The 21919-nt window shown below is 42.0% G+C and overlaps 1 long non-coding RNA gene across 4 annotated transcripts in view; it reads right to left on the reverse strand.

The window, feature by feature from the left end:
* Positions 1–21919, reverse strand: part of LOC136018928 (uncharacterized) — a 156501-nt gene that overhangs the window by 55232 nt on the left and 79350 nt on the right. For 3 of the 4 annotated variants that reach the window (XR_010614664.1, XR_010614668.1, XR_010614663.1), the window contains one exon: positions 3228–3294. This is a non-coding gene — a long non-coding RNA (uncharacterized LOC136018928). Of the gene's footprint in view, positions 1–3227; positions 3295–8766; positions 8854–21919 lie in introns of those variants that run through there. The other variant, XR_010614666.1, reaches the window with a different exon arrangement.

A 21919-nucleotide genomic window follows, 5' to 3' on the forward strand; every position in this document is an offset into this window, starting at 1 on the left:
ATTCAACCTGCTGAATCCTCTACTATATCTAGTGCTTTAGCATGTCTAAGTGGAACTATGGTCCATCTTAAACATTTTCAGAAGACATGAGACAACACCTGTTAGACTTACTGTTCTTCTTATAAACTGCCTTGTTGCCAAATGCCATTTGAAATTCTTACAGGTCAAATTCAGTAAGCAAACATTTCATCATCTCCACTGCATACTGGAATTGCAATTTTATATAGCCAATCCTCATTTCTGCCTCTGGGCACACAAAATACAATTTCTTCTAGTTAGATTATAAGAACAGATGTACTGCATCAGACCCCAAGTCTCATTTAGTCCAGCACCCTGTCTTCCACAGCAGCCAACAGCACAAGGTTAAGGAAGAAGTAAAGAAAACAGAAATATTGAATTATTTTACACACATGGGCATCAGCCAACCATGTCTTAACAGCTTCCTCAGCTGGGGTCTACTACACTGTATTTAAAAGCTGCCAGTGGCCCTTGACTTATTTTGTCTAAACACTTTGATACATTTATCATTTTACATCCGCAGAATTCAACAGAGATGTATTCAAAAGGTAAATATGAATAACTTTTTTTCTTCCTTTTTTAAGCCACATCCACCTTGATTATCTTAGTGTCAGGTCATTTTCCTCAGGTGACATCATAAACAGCTATTCTCTCATTGCCATCCTCACTCCATTCTCGAGTCTACTCATCTCTGATAAACCCCACTGAATAACTGGATGTAAACTGCATATTCTGATTTACAAGGAAGAAAAACAACCAACCAACCACCATCAAACCCAAACAACAACCACCACCACCAAAACAGAAATTCTCTTTGGCCTAACCAGCTTGGTTCCCATGTAGTATCCTCTAAGGAAGGCTCCATGTTCATTTTTCTATTCTTTTAAACAGGTTCAGCTGTAGGGCAGGGATCTGGATCTAGGACAAATTCTAGGGTTTTTCTCCTCTGTCTTTTTATAAGAAAAAGTTAAATAGGATGGTGAGAATTTCTTTCCATTAGCAGAGCTGAGAAAGAAAATCCTTGGGTATTAGGTAATTCGTCTCAGGGTTGTCCGCCATCATTTTCTCTCTCCAGAAAAAAATGCATCTTGGAGCAAAAGAGAAATGCTGGTGGATGTCAAGCATTTAGAGGAGAAGATCACAGGCTGCAGTGGAGATGGCAGGCCCGTGAGCAGTGCCAAGAGCAAGTGATGCATAAAATCATTAAATGTGAAGGGCTGGGCAACAGTGCCTAGACTTATCTGGAAGTTTAATCAGAGAGAAGAATTGCAAAAGAAAAGAATAGAGATGGCTGAAGGCTGCAAAGTTATGTGTTTGACCTTTCATAACAAACTCCCCCTTCTCCCCCCAGCCAGGAAGAAGGGTAAAAGAAAAAAAAAAAAAGGAGAGAAAAAGAAAAAAATGCCCAGGTAATCTCAGTGCATTATTGCAGTTATTATCGAATGAGTGTAGACTTATTTCTCTCTGGTGTTCTCAGGAACGCATGCAGGCTGACAGCTGTTTGCTCAATGCTGTCTCCACCAATGGAGACGGGCTTTTATTTTTTAGCTTGCAGAAGATGCAAATAGCTTGCCAGAAATGCTTGAGCCAAGCAACATGTGTCTCTAAGTTATTAGCATCACTGGGCAGGCTTTAGATAGCAAAATTCTGCAATAAGATTAAATGATTTCATGCTGGAGGACCTTCTGTAAGACAGGCAGGCTGCATCCCTTCCTCCTCCAAGTCAGTAGCTGCTCTAACATTCACCAGATTTTCCATACATATTTGATGGGTTCTCAGTGGACACAGACTGTGAAGATGAACACACTACCCTTAAAGAGGAGTAAAATCCTGCTTCTCCTCCCATCAAACTCCTTGTGGCCACACTGGGAAATAAATGACAAATGAGCTTTGTCATTCTGATCTTTAAATGCCATCTTCCAGAAAGCCACTCCCACTCAAAAGGGAGACATGGAGGCCCACTGAGGCTGAGTGGGACACAATACAGTATAAGTTGGCCATTTTTTTCCAAAAGGAGAAGGTGCGATAAAGTGCCTTAAAACGGTTGCTGTTGAAATTAATAAGTGCACTGAGCTACAATTCTAGCATTGATAAGCCAAATAAATCATGGCAATCTGGTTTGAGGAAACATCAAGCTGTAGTTCAGATCAGTGTTTAGCCTGTACCTGACAATCCCATTTCTACTTACAGAGAAGGCAATGCCTCATGTGATCAACTAAACCCAAACACAGACCATTCAATTACAGTGGTGTTTTAGGCTGGTACATCACTTGCATTTCAAAAGTCATCTTGCAGTTTTTGACTGCCTGCAAGCAGCAATGAGTCCCATCATTGACAGGCACCCGGCTATGAGGGGCTACCACGCAGGGTTTGTGCAAACCAAGCATGGAACGGGCAACCCCAGAGATCTGCTCACACTCTCGACCCTGGGTCCTGAAATGATTCTTGGTTAACAAGGACTGTCTGTATGAAATAACTTCAGGAAGTGCAGCAGTGAATCAGGTCCTTACCACCATGCAATAAAAAGCCAGCTGCTCATACAGCACTCAAGCAAATTGCAAAAGGGTAGAGAAAGGGGCATGTATGTGTCTGAGGCAGTCGTTCTTCTTTCCATTGTCTACCCAAAGGAGATAAGACAGTACTAATATCAAAAACTCTGCCATGTCTAACCAAAGAGGACATGGAGCTTTAAAAGAAAGTTTTGCTCCCAAGGGCAACCGTTACCCTCCATGTGAACTGTTGGGAGCTGAGTGCTTCCAAAATTCTGCCTCATGATGGAGAAAAGTAGGAACCAAACCCTCCAGAAAACTTGACCTGCTCCTCCTTCCTTACTCATTCAACCATTTTTTACTTCCATGAGGCAAAGCCATCTCTACATGCTTTGGACCTTGACTTAACCTTTTCCTGTTGTCAGAACCACCTTCACAACTTGTGGGCAATATGTTCATGCAGTGTAATAAAGTTTAAACAAAAAAGTGTCCTGCATGTCAGCCCATGGTCGACCAGTCTTCCTGAACATGCTGTGAATCTTACCCATAGCGAGACTGAAACAGCACAGTCCACATTTAGCTCTGAATCATAGGGACTACTACTAACGCAACCAATAGAAGTTTAGGAAAAGGTTCTTCCCTGAACTCCAGCACTGCACTGGATAGTGACCACACTGAATAGTGCCTATCAACACTTAGGTAAAGAGGGCAAATCCTTACCTTGCAGACTAACTTAGAGCTTCAACAGCTGGACCAAAAGATGCTTCAGATTCTTGCAACAGGACTTCTGAAACAGAAAACAAAGAAAAAAATAGTGATTTCTTATGCATAAATAGACATCTGAATATAACACTAGGTTAATGAGAGTCACAGAAGTAAATTGGATGACATGCCTTACTTGTAAAGGAATTTGCAGCAGTGTGCTCCTTCTAATCTTTCACAGAAATGTGTGGGGATGCACAAATTGTGAAGTGCTCTTTGTCAAGTGGCATTTTCATATCAATGGCCTTTGAAAGGCCTTCCATAAAACCAGGGATAAACACAAAAGGTTTAATCTCTTTTGCTTCCCCCAGCATTTACACAAGTGGCTGATATGCAGCCTGAGGTATTTTGAGACCTGATTTTCAGTGACAGAAGAGTTAAAATTCAGAGCCTCACAAAATTGAGGAAGATCAACTGAAGCTTCTAGGAATAACAGCTAGGATCTGCAGGGTTTTTTCTTAATATTTTGAGGGATCTCAGGATACTACCGCCTTGAGGGATACTCTATAGAATACGTTTTTTGTGAACACCAAGGTTAACTTAGAGCTATGACTCAATTTCTCTCCTTTTTTGCCCCCCTTTTTTGGCTAAGTAACACTATTTGATCTCTCTTCACCAGCTATTTTTTACTTATTCTGTTCGGGAGTACATTGTTAATCTAGTACATCAGAGAAACTGCACAGTGCCATATGCAGCATGAGCCAAAACTGTGTTAAAAAGCATGAAACGGATCTTGAGAAGAAAAAAGGTGATTAAAAGCACTGTTGTTTCCCCCCTTTTACAGCGTGAAGATTGAGGCAGCGCACAGCTCTGGGGGCAGTGGCTGGTGTTACCATCAGTCCCGGGTACAAAGGCGACCCCAAAGTAGTTGTGTGTTCTGAGGACGCTGCCCTGAGTCTGACTTCACATCCCAGCTCTGAATACACAGCGCACAGTGGGCTCTGTTTGGCCACTGGCTCTCCCTGCAGCTGTGCCGATTGCTCAGTGGGGAACGTGTCTGTTCTCACAAAGAATTTAACAAATTAACTATGAACAAAGTAGCCTGGAAACGACACAGATTAACACATGCTGTGTCATGCCAAGAAGCAGCTTGTCAGCTTGTTGTTTTCTCAAACCTGAAAGGAAAATTCCCAGGACCCACTAAAAATATGGAAATGTTTCCATGTTTAGCTGTGTTAGAAAAGAACACAATTGTTGCTGAGGAGAAACAAGAAACACACAGCCCAGACAAAAAGACTGTATAACAGGACTCCTAGGAATCATCTGCAGCACAAAGAAGATTAAACACGGGAGAATCTGTTGTCTTTGTGTAAACTCCACAACCGTGGGAGATGCTAAGGATGAATTTGGGGAACCGCACCTACGTGTTTTCTGTTAACAAGCACAGAAGACAACCCAAACATGAAAGCTCATGGATGTTTAGCCCTCTTTGCTGTTATCCATGAAGGAATAGCTAACCACTTTACTCTCCTGGACGTATGAAATGGCTGTCTGCATTAGCTTGTAGCATAACTTTAGCAAACACAGGACCTTCAGGGGGGCTCAGCACAGAACAGTCCAGAACAGATGAACCCAAAATGCATTTAGCATAGTCTGAGATAAAGTAATTATTAAGACATAACATAAAAATTAGTTGTTTTTTTAAGCATTAGAAATATTGATAGGTAGATGAAAAAATATTTAAGCAAAGCACTGCTCAGAAAAACGTACGGTTTATCACTTCTCTGCTACAGTGGAGGAGCTGCATGAAACAAGTTTTGAAAATGACAAGTCAATCAGAACGACTTCAAAAATAAAAACAGCAAAACAACCATGAGCTTTCATGTTCGGGTAACCTCCTGTGCTTCCCTTGAGGGTGGTGAGGAACGGGAACAGGTTGCCCAGAGAAGCTGTGGCTGCCCCATCCCTGGCAGTGTTCAAGGCCAGGATGGATGGTGCTTTGAGCAACCTGGGCTAGTGGATGGCGTCCCTGCCCATTGCAGGGAGTTGGAAGTAGGTGATCTAAGGCCCCTTCCAACACGAACCATTCTATGATAAGTTGAAATATACATGAAGACCTAAGAATAGATGGGAGACCTCTACCACCAGGATCCTATTGGCCCTGGCAATGTCCCCCTCATGTGGCTGTCTGGTTCAGGAGCTGTCCTGTGTTAGACACCCCAAAATGAATTAAAGCGTATGCAGCCAAAGTATTTTTAATATGCTGGTCACATACTATTAGTTTACTTTTTGGCGATATCCCATGCAGTTACAAACCCAAAATTTGCATATCAAATGGGCATTTACCATGTCTTTTTCAAAGATCATTTTGAAATAAATGGGTTTACTCAAAAGCATCAAGGTTTCTCCTGTGAATAGTGCTCAGAGGCTTTAACTCACTTGCGCAGCTCAGAAGACTTTCATCAGTACAAAGAATCTGTTTTCATCTACCACAGTATTCGATTTCAGCACACAAAGAAGCAATATTTTACGCTGCCTAGTTTATGCAAGGTGAAAACAAATTTATTTTGATGGCGATAACCTGCAGTGTTAGTTTTCCCCTATGAATGAGAAAGCTAAAATTACTCAAGAGTGTACTTGGTGCATGTGTCCTCTGAACTTATTTCTTCGCTTTCATTATGAAAGAGGTGAAGCAGAGAAAGCTCAATAGTTGCGAGAAGGTCATTTTGATGCTTTCTTTAATAACAACTCCTACCCTTGCTGTGGCTGTATAGCAGCAGTGCTTTTCTGTTTTGGAGCAGGGGGGGTGGCAACCAGTGGTTACAGATTAATCTTTCTTGTCAAATCCAGACCATATTTTATTTCACAGAATGAGGAACACCACCTCACAACAGTTACTAGAGGCTCGGGGCTTCCCAATTTGAGGAGAGAAGGGCAATTTCACAGGATATTTCAATCCAACTGCACATTTGGACTATTAATGTAGAAGCTAATGAAAACAAGGCCTAAAAAATAGGAACCAGCAGTGAGTCATCAGTTTAGATATTCTTAGGTTGAATAATTTATTGTTTTCATCAGCCTGTTGCCAAAAGAAAACTCGCTGCGGTACCCTTTAGAGAACAAATACATTTTTCTCAGAAAATTAACATCTACAGAAACCCAGTGTGAGGGAAACTGAAAGGTAACCATTTGGAAAGAACAAGAGCAAAGTAAATTAAAATTTCATCAATTGGACAGTGAGTTTCATCTGACAGCTGTATCTGATATTAGTCTATTTCCTGATGTATTTGAACTTGCCTGTTGAACTAATCAGAGAAGGACGTATGAAGTGCCAGCAGTAAAAGCCACTGGAAATACAGAGCTCCTCTTTGGCTTTCACATTGCTCATCAACTATCAGTGGCTTCTAAAAACGCAATTCCACAGCTATCAGTTTGTGATCATTTGGCCGGGTTGCAGATAGTTTTGAACCATGTTAAGAGCTCAGAAGTGTAGGCGTATTACAGTGTGTGTTTTCAGCCGGCCAAACCTTTCTGTCTCCAAGTAGGAGTAATTTAAGAAGCTACCCATCAGTTCCTACTCTAGTTAAACCTGAGTAACTAGTAGATCTTATGCTTGCAGTACCACACATCAAGGCACATGAAGGAGTAGAGTGGAGTTTTCCACAGCCTGTTTGTGAATAACTTCAGGTTTGGGCCTCATGATATCTTGATCAGTTCACTACTGCTCAGTTTTTTCAGAAAATAACAAATTGATTTCAGTAAAAGGCATTAGGCTTTCAGCAGTGCAAACTGATTGATTTTATATTAAAGAGGAAAAGGTAAATTTATCTAAATGTCTATCTTGCAAACAGCCTCTATCTAGTAGTGTTTTGCATCTCTGTCAATGAGGAAATGAAACAGCATCCCAATGCACGATGCCCTTTGGTTCACTGTAGACATTGACAACACAGGTGGATTTCAAGGGGTGCTGAAAGCACAACTAGTAGGTTTCAATTTTTATTTCCTACACACAAGATGATGATCAGTTATGCAAGACAACAGGCAGCACATGTTTATCTGAGCACATTTGGAACAGGAGGCATGGGAGCCTTTTTCTTGTGGCCCAGTGTATGTTTGAAACACACGTAACAAGGCAGAATGAAAAGGAACAAAAGAAGCCTTGAAGGAATGATTAAGTGCTTCTGAATTTACACAGTGAAATATGGACAGTTAAAACGTCCCAGCTATTTGCTTCTGTTCAGCTGCTGAGCAGTTTCAAACACCCCATGGTGCAGTAAGATGAGTTTTGCATGCTTTTAGCCTGCTTGGGGTACCAAGGAGAGAGAATTGCCACAGAATCTCTATTTGCCAAAGCAAAGAGTATCCCATTAATGTATGATTAATAGCCATTTGTGAAGCAATTAATTAGTCAAACTGACAGTAAACTTCACCAATATACATGCTTTTACCATGCTGCAGGTTTGCTTTAAAACAAGTAGAAAAAGAAAAAAAGGTCCTTTCTCATACTCAACCCTCTAGAAAGAAATGAAGGAAAAAAAAAGGGGGGGGGGGGAAAGCTTTGCATATGCTGGTCTTGTCTGACTTCATCTGCTGTGTCTTTAAGAACAACATCGCTGGAATAGAGGCTCTCTAACATGATTGATGGCTTCTCCTGCTATCTGCAAGTCGAAAATTCAGAAAACGGGTATTTTTTCATAGGCCTCTCTGCTTATTGGCACAAGAGTTATTTCCACTTTGCTGCAGAATTGATTTGCAACACCAGCATATGAGTTTGTATATTTTTCTCACCAGCCCGTCATGAAGTATCACTCAGCAAGCCTTCAGTGGCATGATGAATTGTGGAAATGAGAGCCTCACGACTTCGTTTGCCATCAAAGACTGGGATAATTGTCATTAACTTCTGCAAGTAGTGGAGCATCTGCATCCCTGCTCTGGACGTCTGCATTTTGCAAAGCATATTACACAGCAGATGTACAAAGCACATACTGCCATGCTAATTTAATTTCATTCCAAGCAAGAAGCCAGACACCTTCCTTCAGAGAAAGCTGCCTTACCCCTCTAGTAAAAGAGCTTAAAGGCAGGCTTCTGGGTTGCATGTCAAATTGTTCTGATTCACAAGGTAATGGTAGATTGCTTACCTTTTCTGTGCTTCAATTAGTCCTTCTGAAATATACATAACCTATGAACCCTGCCATGATTTGCTGGTTTTTGTTGTTTTTTTTCTTGGGGTTGGTGATATTTTGGGGGTTTGTGTGTGGATTTATTTTTCTTTTTTTTTTTTTTTTTTAATATAGCCCATTATAGAGCATTTGATTTCTTTTTCTTCCCCACAATTAGCACTGGAACTAATACACCACTTCAAACATTACAACCAGAACCATCATTTCATCTTTCTTCTGTACTGACAATTCTTTGTTGGTCTTATCCAGGCATCACCAACTTCAGCAGGCATTACAGCAATGCATTCAAATACAGGATTAACTTCAAGCAGGGATTTATGCAACAAAAGGTTACTCCTGCCTCAAGTGAGGCTGACACCTAGTTTCTTTACAGCACAGGGGAGTGGACCATTTAATGTGAAGGCCAGCTGTTTCAGAAGAAGCTTTTTGCTGCACCTCAGAAGAGTATGAATCACCTGCAGACCCTAGGAAACAAATAATACTTATCCTCGTTACAAGATCCTTGTATTTGCAAAGCAACACCCCTCAAAAAATGAAGCAAGGCAGATTTAAATGCATGCTAATAAACAGATAAGCTGATGAAGCCTTTCTAAGCACAGGGTGTGTTGTACAGAACAATATTAGCATATTATTCCATTCTTACTTTCTCCTCCACTACCTTGGGATGTGGTTAGGTACAAATACAAAGACAAGATCTCGTATTTCTCGTGCTTACACTACATTCAAGCAGTACATTTTCCTTTGCAGCAAATCTGCCTGATGACTGACTTGACATAGCTTAAAAGTTCCTTCCCTTAATTGCATCTCTAAGAAACTGCACAGCACAAGAAGTATTGTAAGTGGTATCTCGTTACACTGATCACAGTGAGGTACCATGTCTGTTAGCATTATTATTTTACAGAATTATTTTATTCCAGACTTCCACACTAGAATTCAAAACTAGTGTTTACATGTCTAAGCTCAAAATTAAAACTGGGGGGCATCTGTGACATCCATGCCCTCTAAACCCCTCTGCACCACTGTCTAGTGCAATTGCAGAGGACTGTCTTGTAATTTCTAAACCTTTAACTGACAATAGAATCATGGGTGGAAAGTATGAGTGGCCAAAGCACTGCTACTGCTACTGGATCTACCCACACAAACAAGTATCATCTCTTCTTGAAACAGGATCTTGTAAGTCAAGATCCTGTTCAATCCTTCTACTTCAGCTGTTCGTGCTGAACATGACCTTTTTATTTCAAAGTGCCAGTACTGGAAATAGAGATTTCCATCCCATTCCTAAGGAAGAGGCCACATTAGTATGTATCCTGTTCATTGGACATGACTGCTCAAATAACACAGGCATTTGGGGCTTTCTGGGGAAGAAACACAGGATTGATACACGTTAACAAGACATTCACCTTCAGAGGCACTTTCTTCAGCTGAAGACTGAGCCATTTAAAAGCACTACGTGCGTCCCCACTGATTATAGCAGGAACTGGGCGGTCAGAGTTTTCACCTCTTCTGCGTGGCTAACAGAGATCCTTATGAGCCCATGAGGCCATTAGACTCTCATAAGACACCTTTGAGCAGCAATATGCAAATTTTAAGTCCCATATCCATCCATCAATTCAGTCAACCCAAGAGGGGAAGGAAAACTTTTTCCCCATCACTCGTACTGGTACATCAGGCTTAAAGATGCCTTTACTCTTGTATAGGCATGTATTAAGTAAAAAAATCAAATCTCCCACAAAGCAAGTGACGCTACGGGAGGTAAAGCTGTGGAGATGAGAGGAAGCCCATTTGCTGTCTCAAAACAGTTGCAGGGCCTTGGGGGACTCCACTGTAATGGGAGAAGGTTTCAATGGTGAACTGTCAATGAGAGCAAGAGGATACATGAGATGCTGGAGCACACATAGAGACATTTGAGGTGGACTCAACAGCTGGTTAGGAGAGAGATCCGAACCTGAAATCATGCAAGCTGCCAGATTACTTCCACAGTAACTTGGCAGTTTTATTTAGGATGTTGCTGTAGCTAGGAACGGAGTCTCTCATATCCTTCAAGTGCTAGCACTATATAAATAGAATAGCATTATAAAAACAAGACAGATATCTGCACCTTTGCATATTAATGTGTTAACATTCTGAAGTGGCCCAGGATTCTTAATAAGCATCTTGCCACCCATGCTAAAGCATACAGCAGATTGAAAAGCAACCAGGACCCACTTCCTCCTCTCCTGTAGTGGAGTCAATACACAAACATGGGGTCAAATTTTGTTTACTTTTTTTTTTTTAATTTCACTGTTCACAATCTGTGAATTTCCAACTGTTTTTGACTCTCTGTCCATGATGACATGCAGCATGAACTGCAAATTAACCACAGGGGTAGGATAGTTCAAGAGCTACATTGAGTATGAGAAGGATTGATGAGAAATGAAGACTATCTGCTGATGTGAGCAAACAGGTACCAAAAAGGATACTGAGCTGTCAAAACAGCTGTGGATATTGCTTAAGGCTGTAGACAGGAACACAGAACAACAGTTAAATACAACTTGGAGGTTATTTCACCTGTGTCTAGAGAAACAAGCAGACAGATCAATGCTCTGGCTACAAGTGACCTTTTTAGTGATTTAAACATGTATTTCCATTAGCATTTGTGTATCAATTGTTTTTGTAGAAGAAAAATACTTGTAATTTAAGGGAAAATTATCACAGAACTTTTGCATCTTTCTCTCTTATCCTGTTACCCTCTCCAGCATTTAAAGTCCTTTTCCAGCTTCATTAAAAGAACCCAACCATCACCCCAAATAAACTCTATTTGGGAGATCGTTGGAGATGAAGCCCCAAACTCATTTGTTCAGTTGTAGTTAATGCTCTCCACTGCAGGAATCTCCCAGTTTCACAAATACTGAAGGAAGGGACACTCTTGGCATCATTTCATCCCTACTGAGGCAGAGTTCAGCCTGGGGATAGGAGCTGCAACAAGAAGGACTGCCTTCATAGCAAGGCAGCTATTGCCCGGCATGGACACAGAGAGCATAACCAAGCTGAAATGCACACTGAACAGCAAAATTCAGTTCATACAGGTGTAACAAGAAGAGAACATGAAAGAAAAACCAGGTTTTAATTCAATCCACAATAACAAAATAATATATTCTTCCTCAGGGCCAAATTCTGTGCAGTCTGCCACAAAAATCTAGCCATCTTTTTGGCTGTAGCCTTTATATTCTTCAAATGCATAAACTGGCACTCTAATCTTAAAAGAACACTTGTTCAAAATCTATCATGCACAAAGAAAAGCAACTACTCAAAAACATTTTTTTTTGAGGTCAGTCATCTGGAAAAAATTCCTCCTATTCATATCATGATCTTGTTTAGGATATTTAAATCATTTGCATGTCTTTGAGTACCTAGGCAGTCCTTTAACTGTATTTTAACCATGTCTCTAGCCCATCCTAAAACACTGACCGTGCCCAATAAGCTTCCCAGTAGCAGCCAAAGAAAACCCCCATAGACAAGAATAAAAACCTGGCAGCCTTAGATTGCATGCATCATCACAGCATCAGCAGCTGCTGCCTCGTTCAGATGCAAAACAGTAAATCTAGGAGGGCTGCTGCAAATATATCATGTGCTTGGGAGGAAATCAGAAAGAACAGAAGACTTGGTGTGAATAATGAGATGCTGACCAGCAGAAAGTTACTGACCACCTAAGAAAGCTTCAGCGGTGTTAATGACTGCTTTCCATTTTGAGGAGCTTTGTAATGCTTGAGCAGCTCAGTCCATGTTAGCCATTCTGTTTGTACTCAAACCTGTCAACAACCACAACACAGCTCCAGCCATGCAGCACATTCATTCTCAGTTACTATGTTTACAGGAGCATTTTGACACTGACAAGAACAACAGAAGTGGCTGTCAGACTATCTAAAAAGTTTCCTGTAAGTGCTTTTACCTGAGAAAGTTTGAAAGATAAGGTTTTCAATTCAAAGAAACTCGCATCCTCTTTGTACTCAAAAACCTGGCACAAGACCACACACCACCTGAGATACTCAACTGAACATGCTTTGAGCAGGGGAGATTTTCATTTCTTATCCTCGCTTACTGCAGCTACTTAATAAGGGTAGAGAGAAAACACAGCCATTGGTGCTGGAGCTGAAAACACAGGCAGAGGCGGTCATAGTATTCTTTGCGTGATGGATTTGTGAGATCGAGTGAATTGCATGCAAGGCTGATAAATAATTCCATATCTATTGAAATATCAAGTCATAAAGTTCTCTATTTTAGGAGCTGATTTTAAAAAAGCAATTCTATTATCCTTCCTGTTGGATGAAGTGTGTCTCCAGCAGGCACCTTACTATCACCCTCACTGCTTCTGAAGCAGTCCCATTCCTATTCTGTGCAAACTAGCCCTCACATGTACCACTACATGGATACGAGCTTATAAATGGGGTGCAACTATTGCCTGTGACAGGCACAAGGACACACTGTACTTTTTTGCATATGCATCATATTTCTTTCCAGATAATGTTATTTCTGCAAATAAGAAATTCAGAGGCATGCTTGGGAACTCTGAGCACCAGGTGATGAAGACAGAAAATCAGCCCCACATGAAGAAAACCCAGCCTATTATTCATGGTGTACATTCATACTTCCCCCTTCAAAGGGCTCTGATGCTCACCTCTGTCATCCTTACATTAAGAACAGAAAACAAAACAACAGGAACCCCCAATACCATTATATGGAACAGTGTCTCTGACACTTATTAAAGATACATTCTTATTCTTTGGGATGAAACACTGTACAAGGGAAGAAATATTACAATTTTCTAGTTAACTATGGTTAAGTACTTTCAACAATGCTTTAAATACATGCTTCAGTGCTTTGCTGGTAAAGACAAGTATACAGATATAATTCAGCGAAGTATTAATAAGGGCAGGTATCTGACTTAGGTGTGCACCAGTGGGTCTCACAGTTAATGCAGAGCAGCTGTTTTTATGGCTTAGCCTGAGACTTGTGATGGTCCTTCCTCTGAAACCACTATTAATGGAGTAATGGAAACCTCTGCATCCTTCAAAAAAATCATTCGAATTGGAGAGAAAAGCTGACAGCCTGACAGAACTCCTCTAAAGCAGTGTTTTCCTTGGGTTCAGACCCGAGGCTCAGTAACATCCAACAGCACATGACAGCTGCAACACAGAGCTCTGCCTGATGTTGCTGCTACTCCCAACACAGTATCCTTCATACCCATGCTCACCACAGGTCCCTATCATTCTGTATGGGGAATCATCCATTTCAATGTCCCTGCAGTGAAACCCAGGTAACAGCAACTTCACAGCTTCATGGAAGTACTGACAGAAAAATCCCTTGTATTTTACCACAGTTGAAGACACTCAAGTGCTTAATTTTTACAGCAGAGAATCACAATGGATTATTTTTTAACAGATAATTGATTTAGATCTGCATCATTACAGACGATGGGAGAGCAGCCATTCTGGAAAGGCTTTTTCAAGCCTAAGGCTTGAGAGAGTGCTATAAAAAATATATACCCCCAATTTACCTTCATGCCTGCACACAGAGTACAAGTTCGCTATCCAGACCATGTACTCTTATTATAGACGCAGCCACAAAAGTAGGGTTGGTCTCCCATCCCCTCCCTACATGCTCCTAGCAGAACATAAGTATTATAAGCAGACCTATTAGAAGTGTTAGTATGGTTGATAAAACCTCATGCACGCTGAAAAATTTTCCTAGTTTAGTTCAGCCTGTTCCTCAGTCCCTCCAAGGCACACACACATTCAGAGCAAAACAGACCCATCTCAAAAACATATGAAGTTATTTCTACTAACAAAACCCCGAAGTAACACGTTAACAGTGATACAGCATGAAGTCTTCTCACAGTGCTAAACTTGAGCTGAAAACTTAGAGACTACATTTTTTACCCATATGTAAAAGGCTTGGCATATTACAGTTCTGCTAAGATAAAGCTTCAGTTCTATTGTTCTTTCATACATTCATCCGCATATTTGGTGCGTGTTATTCCAGTGGCATACATCTTTCCAGATGTTAATGTTTCATTGTGCCTTTTTTGCAGTTTTTTATCAGATCCTTTACACAAAATGTACTCTAAATCCTCCCTCACTTCATATAGTATATCATGTAAGACACCCTGATAAACATACAGATACAGATATATGAAGGCTAGTAAATGTAATAGGAGATTTAGCATGCTACTTGTACAGATACGCTATTATTCTTAATGTTGTGATTAATATGGACTGGCACTACTGTACAGATTTATTTTTGACCATATGCTCTTTAATTGTCGTTGCTTCCCCCTGTTTACCCCCTTTCACATCTGCAGTGTGTGTGGGCTGACACTCTCTCCTTTTGCCTCAGCAAGAAGGGAGAACAATTTCTCAGCTGGAAACCACGATGAAGAGAGAATTCCAGCAACCATGCCTCTAAAGAGTGATTAAAGTAAAATAAAGTTTTTTAAAACTGAACAAGAAAAGGGTGGGAAGGAGGAAACTCACTGTCATTGATATTCTTCATCTGCCTGAGCTCAAATTCGCTGGAATACTGTTTAATTGTGAGCTGCAAATGTGCTGCTTCAAAAAGCCAGCTGTTGCTAGAGCAAATGGACCTAAGGAAGACTTTCAAGTCCAAGCGCAGATGAGCTTGCAGAGAATGTGAAAAACCTACCGCAGCTCTCCCAGTGACAGGTCTTACTGATTTAAGATCCTTTTGACTGTAAAACTTGGCTAAGAGATAATTCAGCAGAGACTTTGATTAATTTTTAAAAGATTTACACTACAGTTTTAAATGAAGCCCCAGTTAATTAAGTGTCTTCCTACGTTACCACAGAACAGTTCCTCTAAGCTATTTTTCCCCCTTGTGAACTTTAAAACTTAAGTTCAATCATCTTTTTCCTCTGCCCTGAAATATATAGAAGAAAACAAAATAGGTGCGGGTGAAGCAATCTAAGAAAGTTAGATTCTTGCAAACAGTATATTTTTTGAAATCTTTTTGCCTCTAAGGTAAAATATTTTTGAAAGGGAAAAGAATTAAAACCACTCACATATTTTTTTTCTATTTTCATTCAGTTACAGCTTTATAAAACCTTCCTTAAGTGAGACTTCTCCGTGACAATGAGTGCCGTTATTTTCTATGCTAATCACATTAATAAATTAGAGAAATTTGCCTGCATATAAATGAGAAAGCAGTCAATTTATATGCCTAGTAACAACTTTAAGCCTTCCCTGTGTGAACTTTGCTAGGAATATTTTTCATACAGACAGATTTACAAAAAAGTGATAGTTTAAAAAAAAAGAAAAAGAGCTTTTTATATCTGCTATTAAATTATTTACAAACTTGCTTTATAAAGGATCTTTTTATATGATCCCTAATAGGAAGGGGAGGGAAGCGAAGCACAAGCCCCAGCTGTACAAGTATCTAAACAGCAGTATGCCACAGGCACATTCTTCAGCTTGTTTGGAGACCAGAAACACTAGGGTGAGCAGTAAGATGCTGCAGCTACATCCTTGCTGTCTCCAGGCCACATCAGCTAACTTAAGTGCCTTCACATGGACTTCACTCTCTCCATCTAACAGGAGTCCAAACAAGCAAAAATACAACAAAAAGCCACTTTGTGCAGGAGCCCATCCTCCCACTTTCTGATACCTTTTCATTCAGAATTTGCAAAAGCAAATTTGGCAGTCTCTTTCTCTGGAAGGACAAAGACATCTCTTATGCTTCTTCAGAGGTGAAATGAAACCTCTCACTCTCATCTAACCCAGAGGCAGGCACAGAGCATCGATCAGGTTCCAGCACAATAATTCAGATTCTCACCTGACTCCCAGTGTTGTTGCATCGTTAACTTCAAGCAAGCAGAGTTGACTGACATGACCTGAGAATCTGGAAAGATTTCCCCCAGGTTTATGAGAGAATAACCAACGTTTGCCATGAATTCTGCCTACAAACAGTCTCTGAGATATTCAGGATGAGGTAATTCTATATAGCTTTAGAAAGATACAGATGAAGATAATAGCAACTTGGTTACACTATACACTTAACAGGACCATGATTATTTGTAACACCTGCAATGAGATGCATCATTGCTGATTTCCAAGATAAACTGTTATACTTAACATTTTGATAGCAAATGCTTGTAGAGTTTTCTCTGTCAAGTTTAAAGACAAATACAAAATGACTGAGAACTAACAATCCAAGGAAAAAAGCAAATAAAATAGGAAAGATGGGTAACAGCAATGAGCAAGATCCTTGCCATCTCTGACTACTTGCAAAGCACCCACTCATGGGGACAGGAATTTTGGCTGCCTGACGTCTCAGCCTCCTGTCATCTGAGATAGGCAAGGAGTTAGCAAAGCTAAAACCACCCTTTGATTCCAGCACAGATCTCCACGGTGACTGGTCCAAATCATTCACAGGTGTCCTTAGAGGCCAACAGCAATTCTACTATAATCATAGCCCTGCCTGCCCCTGTAAGCTGTAAGCAGGAATCCATCTTACTTCATATGGATGTTTAACACCTGGCACAGTAAATCTCCACCCCACTGATGAACTGTTTGCTGCCTTAATACAAATATACAAACGCCCGTAGCATGGGGAGCAAACAAGAGGAATTAGAGATGTGTGCACATCTACGGGGGTATGATATAATAGACATTACAGAAACATGGTGGGATGGTTCCTATGACTGGAGTGTTGGAATGGAAGGTCTTTAGAAAGGACAGGCCTGGCAGGCGGGGAGGGGGAGTTGCCCTTTATGTTAGGGATAGGCTGGAGAGTATGGAACTCTGTCTGGGGGCAGGTGAGCAGTTTACAGAGAGTTTGTGGGTCAGGGTTAAAGGGAAAACAGCCATGGGAGACATTACTGTGGGGATCTGTTACAGGCCGCCTGACCAAGGAGAACCTGTGGATGAAGCACTCTACAGACAGATAGGAAAAGCCTCACGCTTGCAGGCTCTTGTTCTCATGGGGGATTTCAACCACCCTGACATCTGCTGGAACAATGGCACTGCACGGCACAAGCAATCCAAGAGGTTCCTTGATTGTGTGGAAGACAACTTCCTGCTGCAAGTAATAGAGGAGCCGACAAGGAGAGGTGCCATGCTTGACCTTGCGCTCACCAACAGGGAAGGGCTGGTTGAGAATGTGGTGCTCCAGGGCAGCCTTGGATGCAGCGATCACGAGATGGTCGAATTTGAGATCCCCAGGACAGTGAGAAGAGTGTGCAGCAAGATCACTGCCCTGGACTTCAAGAGAGCAGACTTTGGCCTCTTCAGGAGCCTGCTTAGTAAGGTTCCATGGGATATAGCCCTGGAGGGCAGGGGAGCCTAAGACTGTGGGTTGATATTCAAGGATCACCTACTACAAGCTCAGGAGTGCTGCATCCCAACTAGAAGGAAGTGCAGCAGAAGGGCCAGGAGACATCCTTGGATGGATAAGGAGCTGCTGAGGAAAATTCAAAGGAAAAAAGAGGCTTATAAAAAATGGAAGCAAGGACAGGCGGCCTGGGTAGAGTACGGGGATTTTGTCTGGGAAGCTAGGGACCAGGTTAGGAAGGCTAAGGCCCAGTTAGAATTAAACCTAGCCAGGGATGTTAAGGATAACAGGAAGGGATTCTACAGGTACGCAGCAAACAAAAAACAGACTAGGGACAACATAGGCTCCGTGCGGAAGCTTTCGGGAGAACTGGCTAGACGGGATTTGGAGAAGGCTGAGGTTCTGAATGACTTCTTCGCCTCGGTCTTCACTGGCAAAGGCTCTGACTGCACCACCCAGTTCTTAGAAGGTAGATGCAGGGACTGTGAGAATGAAGACCTTGGGCCCACTGTAGGAGAGGATCTGGTTCGAGACCAACAAGTCCGTGGGACCTGATGGAATCCATCCGCAGGTCCTGAAGGAGCTGGCGAATGAATTTGCTAAGCCACTGGCCATCGTATTTGAAAAATCATGGCAGTCAGGTGAAGTTCCCGACGACTGGAAAATGGGAAATATAACCCCCATGTTCAAGAAGGGGAAAATGGAAGACCCGGGAATTACAGACCAGTCAGTGTCGCCTCTGTGCCTGGTAAAATCTTGGAGCACATTCTCCTGGAAGGCATGCTAAGGCACATGAAAAACAACAAGGTGCTTGGTGACAGCCAGCATGGCTTCACTAAGGGGAAATCCTGCCTGACCAATTTGGTGGCCTTCTATGATGGGGCTACAGAATTGATGGACAAGGGTAAAGCAGTTGACGTCATCTACCTGGACTTGTGCAAAGCGTTTGGCACTGTCCCACACAGCATCCTTCTCTCTAAATTGGAGAGACATCAATTTGATGGATGGACCACTCAGTGGATAAAGAACTGGCTGGATGGCCACACACAAAGGGTTGTGGTCAATGGCTCAATGTCCGGCTGGAGACCAGTAACGAGTGGTGTCCCTCAGGGATCGGTGTTGGGACTGGTCTTGTTCAACATCTTTGTCGCTGACATGGACAGTGGGATTGAGTGCGCCCTCAGCAAGTCTGCCGATGACACCAAGCTGTGTGGTCCGGTTGATATGCTGGAGGGAAGGGATGCCATCCAGAGGGACCTTGACACTCTTGTGAGGTGGGCTGATGCCAACCTTATGAAGTTCAACCACGACAAGTGCAAGGTCCTACACCTGGGTCGGAGCAATCCCAGGCACAGCTACAGGTTGGGCAGAGAAGAGATTCAGAGCGGCCCTGCAGAGAAGGACTTGGGGTGCTGGTCGATGAGAAAATGAACATGAGCCGGCTTCAGTGTGTGCTCGCAGCCCAGAAAGCCAACCGTATCCTGGGCTGCATCAAAAGGAGCATGACCAGCAGGTTGAAAGAGGTGATCCTGCCCCTCTACTCTGCTCTTGTGAGACCTCACCTGGAGTATTGTGTGCAGTTCTGGTGTCCTCAACATAAAAAGGACATGGAACTGTTGGAACAAGTCCAGAGGAGGCCACGAGGATGATCAGGGGACTGGAGCACCTCCCGTATGAAGACAGGCTGAGGAAGTTGGGGATGTTCAGCCTGGAGAAGAGAAGGCTGCCTGGAGACCTCATAGCAGCCTTCCAGTATCTGAAGGGGGCCTATAGGGATGCTGGGGAGGGACTCTTTGTCAGAGACTGTAGTGACAGGACAAGGGGTAACGGGTTAAAACTTAAACAGGGGAAGTTTAGATTAGATATAAGGAGGAAATTCTTTCCTGTTAGGGTGGTGAGACACTGGAATGGGTTGCCCAGGGAGGTTGTGAGTGCTCCATCCCTGGCGGTGTTCAAGGCCAGGTTGGATGAAGCCTTGTGTGGGACGGTTTAGTGTGAGGTGTCCCTGCCCATGGCAAGGGGGTTGGAATTAGATGATCTTGAGGTCCTTTCCAACCCTAACTATTCTATGACTCTATGATATGATTCTAAATACCAAGCTGTTCTTACACCCACAAAAACATATAAAGACACTCATCAGGAGGGAAGAGAAAATAGTTCAGGAGTTGCATTCAGCCTCCACACTGTCATACACTCCATGGTACCAAGCAATGTGTGCAAAGAGGGGGGGTGGGGAGGTAGGAGTTAATCACTGGCAAAGGCTGTTTCTTGCTTCTCTTTTTAAGCATGATAAAATGCAAGCAGAGCCTGACACCTCTGCTCAGCCAGCCAGCCTGATGGCACAAGGCAAAGAAGGACTCTGCCTCTCCCACTCAGAGACTGATAGCATCAAGTCTGGAGAAGAAGTGTCTGTGTGAAGACTGTCATGCAATTGTGTCTTAGATATGGGCTTGTCCTATAGTCAGTCTTTTAGAGCACAGCTGTCTCATGAACAGGAGGATTTGTCACCCCTACGCTTCCTGAACTGCTCCAGTTCAATGCTGTTTACTCCAGTCACACTCTCTTGTGAAATATTTACTGCTCCTTCCCCAGAAACCAGAGAACTGGATGGAAGATGGGCCAAGCTCCGCACTTTGACTGGTGAACATCTCTGTTGGAAGTTGTCCAAATTGCAGAAGAAGCATTTGGCATGCGTCTTTGACATCACAGACACATAGATTAATAGCCTGCCCCTCCCCTACCCTGGCTTTAATATCCTGTCCTTTATGAGTGACTTTCAGACTTGCTTTATATTATGTTATCCTCCCAGGCAAGCATTTCTTGTTTTGTGATTATTTTCTGCACTTAAACAGTAATACACTTCCCCCCTACTGAGCTGATGCCGTCTATAGAACAAGATTGCATAACGCTCACCTGCTCCCTTTTAAGGCACCATCCTTGCTCCTGCAAATAAACCTCTTCAAAAGCTGCATAAGGACAATCCTCCCTCATGCATATATTGCCTTATATCTCTGAAACTTCTGCTTCTTAAAGCACTGTAGATAAGGGAATTTGCCTTTTGCAGCTTTATGACTTAATGCTACCTAGCTCCTGCTGGACAAACAATACTCAGAGCTGTTGCAGACTATACCTTGCCCAAGCTGTGGCCAGCACAAAAGCTAAGATTTACATATTCCATTTTTAAGGAATAAAATAAAAAACCTATTTTTAAGGAATAAAAAGAAATTAAAATCCAGAACACCAGTTTGCCAAGTTAGATTTCTACTTCTGATTAAAAAAAAAAAGTAGGTATTTATGAGTTAGGAAAAAGGTAAGCTTTAGAGTTGTTTCCAGTTGCACCAGTTTTAAGGCTCAGGGAATTGCAATTACAGTCATGTGCAGCCCCTTCTGCACCCCACTGCTACCAGCAACTCAACATGACATGGCATAGCATTCAGGTTACATCTATGATTTGGAACATACAAGTTTACTGAAGGCAGACCCTCACACAGTAAAAATTTTGCAAGGACATAAAATGCACATCTTTAAACATCTAGAGGCTTTGCACAGTGTTTGCCAGGGCCCAGCCTTTCACATGCTTGATTTTGAACACCTTCATCCTATCATTTAAATGGACGCAATGTTTGTTGTCTTGAAAGAGAAGGGCGACACAGCAAGCTATGTTTAACAGATGTAGAGAGCCAGGGGAATATCAGAGTAAATGTACTACGGAGAAATACATATTTTGATTTTTCTCAGGCGAAATAGAGAAATCACTCTTCTGCACAAGCAGCTTCCCCAGCTGCAATGGAAATAAGTGCTTGGAAGCAATGCTCTACAGAAGAACCCAAAGCTTTAAATATTCAGCTCAACATAAGGAAATCTTTCATCCCGGAAGTGGCTTTGCTATACATGGGCCCAGGACTCAAGGGATTCCCACACCTTCCCATTCTTCTTTTTAATAGCACAGAAATAAGAAAAATTTCACCGGTATTCCGCAAATTCATTAACTTCACCTAGGAGGCACAGCAAGAAGATGTAAGCAGGAGGAACGTTTCTTGTTTTCCAAATCCCAACTAAAATTCAAGAAAATTCACTGCAAAAGTATTAGCTATCATGCATCTTCTCTCAAATTTCAAACCAAACAGGGAACCATTCACTGCCTTAAAAAAACAAAAGCCACAGAATTTTTACGCTCTGTTCCTTTCACCCTTACTCATATTGAGGAGC

The sequence above is a fragment of the Lathamus discolor genome, chromosome 1, assembly GCF_037157495.1.
Source record: "Lathamus discolor isolate bLatDis1 chromosome 1, bLatDis1.hap1, whole genome shotgun sequence".
Lineage (NCBI taxonomy): Eukaryota > Metazoa > Chordata > Aves > Psittaciformes > Psittacidae > Lathamus > Lathamus discolor.